Source organism: Mesoplodon bidens, assembly GCF_964165515.1.
Source record: "Mesoplodon bidens genome assembly, chromosome: 1".
In the NCBI taxonomy this organism is placed as follows: Eukaryota; Metazoa; Chordata; class Mammalia; order Artiodactyla; family Ziphiidae; genus Mesoplodon; species Mesoplodon bidens.
Genome location: NC_138176.1, coordinates 125,151,962 through 125,158,791, shown reverse-complemented (window position 1 = coordinate 125,158,791; position 6,830 = coordinate 125,151,962).

Here is a 6,830-nt window from a genome sequence, read left to right as displayed (position 1 = left end):
ACTGGGTTGTTGGGTTTTTTTTTTTTTGCCTATTTTATAATGGAAAGAAATTGTAAGTTTCTGTTAAAAGTTAGTGAAGATAAAGAAGATTTTTTTTCCTATCCAAGTTGTGCTCTAGCTTAAGTACATCTTCTGTAGGAGTTGAAGAAATTAGAGGTATTTGAAATTAGAAATGCAGGGACATGGACTATAGGACTTCAAGGTTAGAGAAAGAAGATCATTTTGAGGTTCTTCCAACAGTTTAGAAGGAGATGATGGAAGTGGAAAAGAAGTTAAGATCATTTGGATTTATGAGTTCAAAGAATTGAAGCTAGGTGTGGATTATCTACTTGGATGTTGAAACTGACAACAATGAAGATAAGAGTCAGATATATAGGTCCATTCTGAGCAGGTGCCTAGTACCTCAGTTAATGTGGGGGGTGTCCAGAGCTTGGAAGTGATTAGGAGGGGCAATATGTGGTATGGTTAGAGGCATGAGCCTATATACTAAAACTAGTTTATATTTTTATACTATTGTGCAGCAGTAATTGTTGGAAGACTACACGAATATTTGGAAGCTTTTAAATGGGTGTTGGAAGAATTTTGACTTAGTATTAGAGTCAGGGAGAAAGAGCAATCACTTGAGAGGGTTACAATGAAAGGGTGTGTTAGATACGGACATCCAGACTTGAGTAAGAGGTTGAGGGAGCGTTCTGTGAAAGGTTGAAGGTATAGGAACATTTTGATAAAAAATACAAAAGAAGAAAGATTAAGTGGAATCAGCTGAGAAAAAGGGTAGTAATGAGGTGTTAAACCAGTGGGAAAGACAATGAGCAGTGTAGTGAGAGGGAGAAGAAACCACAGGAATTATGAGAAAGAAGCAAAGCAGAGGTAAGGATAGGTGATCACAGTGGTCTTCATTTGGTGCAGTGCGAGAGGGTTCATGGAGTGAGGAAGGGTAGGACACCATATTTTATGATTCATGACCCTGGTGTAAAATTTAGTTGCTAGCAGGCTATCCTAATGTTCTGGGCAAGGTCTATGTGGTGTAACTATTTAATGTATCAACTCAAAGATAGCCATTAAAAATGATAATAACACCAAACATGTGGTCATTGGAAAATGTATAGTGTCAGATGGAGAAATACATAATTTTATATATGCTATTATGTCAATTTTGTCAAATATATGTAGGTATATATACAAGAATAGGAAGGTAAAAAATAAAAATAGTTGTAAGTTGATACAATTGTGTGCCCTCTCCCTCTAAAAAGTATTAGTTATAATGTTCCCACAGGGTTGTTTTTTTTTTTTTTTTTTTTGGAGTGAGATAAGTAAATCCCATTCATTTCCTTTAATTAAAAAAAAAAAACTTCTGTATTGCAACTATTTTTTTTCCTATGAAACTTTTATAAAGTGGCTGCAGCTTAATATTTGTCTTTCCAATGGCTTTAACTTTCAGGTTCTATTTATTTCTCCTCTCCACTTTTAAATTCTTCTTTTCTTCAAAGTGCCTTTCAGCCTATTCATTCAACTTCCTAATCCTCTTTCCCTAAGGATTATTACTTGTAGGACAAACACTAGAGGATTTAAAAAATTATCCCAAGAATTCAGTAATCTCCACCTAGATCTAAACAGGAAAATATGGGTTTGAGGTTCATCAGAAAGTACTAGTTTTTAACACAGATGAAGGGTAGCTGAAACCATTAGGAAGGTAATCCTATGCATTTCTGAAATTTCTCCTCCTGAAAACATTTCTTAGGGGGACATCTGAACATCTTTCATGGAGAGCACTGACATTTGGGAATGGAAAGAGAAGAAAGATCTAACAGGGTGATCTCCTCATCTCCAAAACTAAATTTTAAATAAAAGTTGGGACATAGATTCTGACAATGGAACAAAATGTAAAAAAATAGAACTTCACAGGAAACTTATGACATCTGGTTAGCATACTCACAATTACATAGCTCTGTGACTTAAGTTAAAGAATCTTTAATAATTCAGAATGTAGACTAAGATATTAATAAGCAGAGTCTTTAAAATATACTTTGTTAAATTCTGACTTTGGAATGATTTTGGTATTTTCCATTGTCAGCTATGTAATAGCTTTAACAATGTTCCCAGTTGATTTTTTCTTTTTTTAAATTTTTATTGGAGTATAGTTGATTTACAGTGTTGTGTTAGTTTCAGGTGTAGAGCAAAGCAAATCAGTTATACATATATATATAATATATTACATATATTATATATAAATATCTCTACTCATTTTTAGATTCTTTTCCCATATAGGTCATTACAGAGTATTGAGTAGTGTTCCCTATGCTATACAGTGATTGATTATAGAGTTCTCCAACAAGTTGTCATAAGATATGCTGTAAATAAAATGGAGTGGGACTATATTCAGTCTTAAAGCTATCAAGTGAACAACAATTAGTTTGATTTGCTTGGTACTTTTCTTTTTGTGATAAATTAATATTAACCATATGAGCTGTATTATATATTATTTCTCTTCAAGAAAATGCTAAATATAATTTCAACAAAACAGTGGTATTTGCAAAATACATAAGGCAATAATAATGATAATGAAAATGCTGACATTGTATAAAAACAATGACAATCTTAGTGCATGTGCAGCATCAGCTGTGCTGATACCAATTTATAATAATATACTTTGCACTTTTCAAACAGTTTGAAACATTCTCTGAATTTGGACTTTAATTTATTATTCAAGAGGAAAGCCTTACAACATTGTGAGGAAATAGATTAAGTTTCATTTAACAGGATAAGGGCAGTTGGGAGTAAAGATGTATTTCTCTTCTTAATTGCGTGACAAGATTACATTTTTCTCATTTCTTATTAGCCATAGTTAAAACTTTCAGGCAAGAAAAATACTGAAACCTGTAAAAGAATGTTTATTGTAAGTATTTACAAAATCATCTTCATCAAAACATTTTAGTTTGCTGCATTTTAGTGTGCTTCCTGTAGTTCTGTTTATAAAACAGGTTTTCTAATAAGGCATTAAAAAGAGCAAAGTTCAAAACAAACTTTTGTTGTTTCAGCAGGGTTTGAACTATTTTGCTGCTCCTTATTTTAAAATATGGTATATAATTTATACCACATCAAGTCTTTAAGTTACTTCATAATTATAAAGCTTAGTGTGGAGGGTGAGAAAGAGATAGGGTAAGATATAGATTTGGAGGGTAAACTTTCCATGGAGTGTTCTGACCTGCCGATTTAATTGGCTCTGCAGCTTTGCCTATGTTAAAATCGTCCTTCATTTCCTTAGGTATAGTTGGATATAGTTTTAAGTGGTATTGTTTGTCTTAACCATAAAACTGGTTTGGTTAAATGATATACTTTGCTAAACACCATGTGAGTTTAACTTACATTTTTTCCAAGGAGAAACATCTGTTTGGCAACAATCATTTAATCCCAGTGACTTCTAGAACTGCAATATCCCTGGCTAGTGAATGTGCATAACACAGAGTAGTGGAGAGAAGACTGAATTGGATGAAAGAGCTCCTGGATTCTGTTCCTCTACTGGCTATCACCTACTGTATTCTTTGGGGAAATTCTCTTGGCTTTGATTTCACATGAGTCAAAAAAGGAGGTTGATATAGACAGTCTTTTAGGTCTCTCCCAACTCTAACAGCTATAATTCTAACATTAACTTCAACAATTTGTAACAAGTTTATTTTTCATTTCCATGATGGCACGAAGGAATGCCTTGCACGCATCCCCTCTCTGTCAAATAAATATATGAACAAAGCAATAAGTCACTGGGCGATTGCTATTAAAATATTTTTGTTCTTATTGTTATTGAATCATGAAGATTTAACTGAGAGGTGGTTAAGCATTGCAAAAAGTTTTGTTCAATTCTTACTCCAGTATTAAAAACTAACCCTTTAGTTCTCATGGCATTCCACAGAGATTATGTTCTGTATCATTTACTGTCAACCTAATGGATTTGACCTGTCTTTTTTTTTTTTTTTTTGCCTCTCACCATTGTGGCCTCTCCTGTTGCAGAGCACAGGCTCCGAACACACAGGCTCAGCGGCCATGGCCCACGGGCCCAGCCACTCCACGGCATGTGGGATCTTCCCAGACCGGGGCACGAACCCGTGCCGCCTGCATCGGCAGGCGGACTGTCAACCACTGCGCACCAGGGAAGCCCTGACCTGTCTTTTAAAACGAGTCAAATTGTAGAGTTTTTTCACTATGAAAAGATATATCATTATAGCATTCACAGCATAAGGGACAAAACCCAGGGTTTTTTTAAACCACAATATATATGTAAAATTCACCAAGCAATAATACTGATAAATAAAAATGCTAACACTAAAAAAAAGAAAAGGCACCTTCTTTATAATCTTAATGCATTTGCAGCATCATCTGTACTGATATCAGTTTGCAATAATATACTTTGCATTTTTTGAGCAGGTTTTAAATATTTGACTTTTCAACTTTATTATTCAACAGGAAAGCCCCACAACAATACCATGGGGTAAATAGCTTAATGTCCCTTATGGTAGATGGAAAATATGAGTCAAAAGTTATCGCATGATTCCCATAACACCACTCAATAAGTCAGGATCAAACTAGAAATAAGATACATAAATTCTATTTAAAATCTACTTTTCCATTTCTTAGATTTTCCTGTAGACTTTTGCATTTCTCATTTGTGTTAAAATGTCAATGAGTTGAATTAAACTAATCATATAATTATTTAAATAAGTATATAGTTTCACAGACATTTGCAAAAAGTTATCACAGTCTTCTGAAATATAAATAGAGGTACACAAAAGCACATATCCATTCTTATAGAAATTAATTAGTAGAAAATAATTTTTTTGTAGACAGATGTTTTCTTGTTTTTACCAAATGATGCATTAGACTTTAACATAAAAAAAGATATATCATCAGTGAAACACATCTTGAATATGCTAAATATTCTCCAGAAAGCTTTGGCTGTTTCTCTATGTACAAAAGGAAGCATAAGAATTTAAATGTTTACTCTGTTTTTCCTATTGATATTTAATTGTTAGTAGTCATCAACTCAGAAATTTGGTGACCTTTTCTTTTCGAAAGTGTGTGTGATGACGCTTTCATGTTTATTATATCTTAATATTGATATTAAATAAGAACTAGGAGTTTTTTAGTTATATTTATCTTGTTTGCATATACTACATATAACACATATACATGTAAATTAAAAGTTTTAGTTATTAAAGAAACTAAGAGGCTAAATTTTTCTCCGATAAATCAGAGCAACAAGTCTAGTGTTTGAGGTCTTACATTTGAGACCTGGATGTGAAAACAGCTGCATCTGTAGTCACAACCATGGTGACAGATGACCTTGTATCCTATGACTACTTGTGTATAAGAAGCCTTGGTTCAACATACATTAATGAGACATAAAAAGTGATTTTGAAAACCTAGTAATTCACCTAATTTTTTTTACAATGTAATTTTAAGTATTCTGAAATCAAGTACATGATTTTAAAGAAGAAATATACAGTTTTTAAAAAGTATATTGTTTTATTGAGTCCTAAACAAATGAATAATAGTTGATAGCAGCTAGTCTATATTGAAAGCCTGCTGTGTACAGACACTGTTCCAAGTAATTTACTTGTAAGCATGCATTTAATCCTCATGATGATCTGAGGTAGGTACTATTTTTATTCTCACTGCAGAAATGGAAGAACTAATGCACAGAGATGTTAAGGACACAATTTATACGTGGCAAAACCAATGTTCAAGCTCAGGCAGCCTGGTGCCAAAGCCTGTGCTTTCCACCCCCTGGGGCTGGTTTAAGCCCCATCATCATTCACTCATTTGACAAATTAAGTTTATTTACCTTAAAACTCATAGAGACATTCATTTCCATTATAACAAACCTTTATATAATGTATAATATATGCCAGGCACTATCCTAAGTGCTTTGTACAAATCAACTCTCCTAACCTGACATTCTGGTAGGTATCTGACTTGTCAGAGAACTGAAGACTTATAAAAGCACCATATGCTAATGTAGGTATATCTAAATAAATAATTGGATGTCTCAGTCCAACAAAAATCTAGAGCGCTTGCTTTGTTATTAATCATTTGAAACTCAACTCTTCTAGCCTTGGTCCCACTGGTTCCTTTTATCTTCTACCCATGGAAGCATGTTCCCAAGAGTTGTCTTTATTCTCCTTTTTGGTCTAACTCCAAATGATGCATGGATGGCAAGATGCTGTTAAAGAATAAATCAGAAATTCTTAGTAACAATACAACATGCATCCTGAAGCTAGTGCTTATGTGTATAACCCAATGTTAACAGCAAGTTCAGATACATTTAAACATCTTTTAAATGGCGACTCTTGTGGTTAATGATAATGATCTGTATTACTATTTATAAACCCAGGTTAGAGTTCAAATTATATTACAAATCCCACACTTCTCCATTCTAGCCATTGCATGTCCAGTCATCAGTCCTAGAATGTTGAAGCCCTGAATCCTCAGGGATGATTGCTGTCTGATATTTTGCTATATGAATCCCAAGTGCTCCAAATACTGTATGAGGTAAGACTTTGACAGCCCCGGCAGCTCTTCATATCCTGTGGAAAGTGATGCTCCCCATCTTCACTTGGGGGAAACCACTTATAAATATTCATCTGATTAATAAGATCACAGTTTCTCTTGTGAGTGAGGAGTTGGTGCTACTTGTCATTTGCTGTGTCTTCTTCACTTAGGGTAGAGAAATACTTCTGTCACATGTACACAAAGTTCACTTCATGATATTAGATTGGTCTGACTCAGAAGAACTTCTTGACATCCAGTACAAGCACTGATTCAAACCACAAGAATAT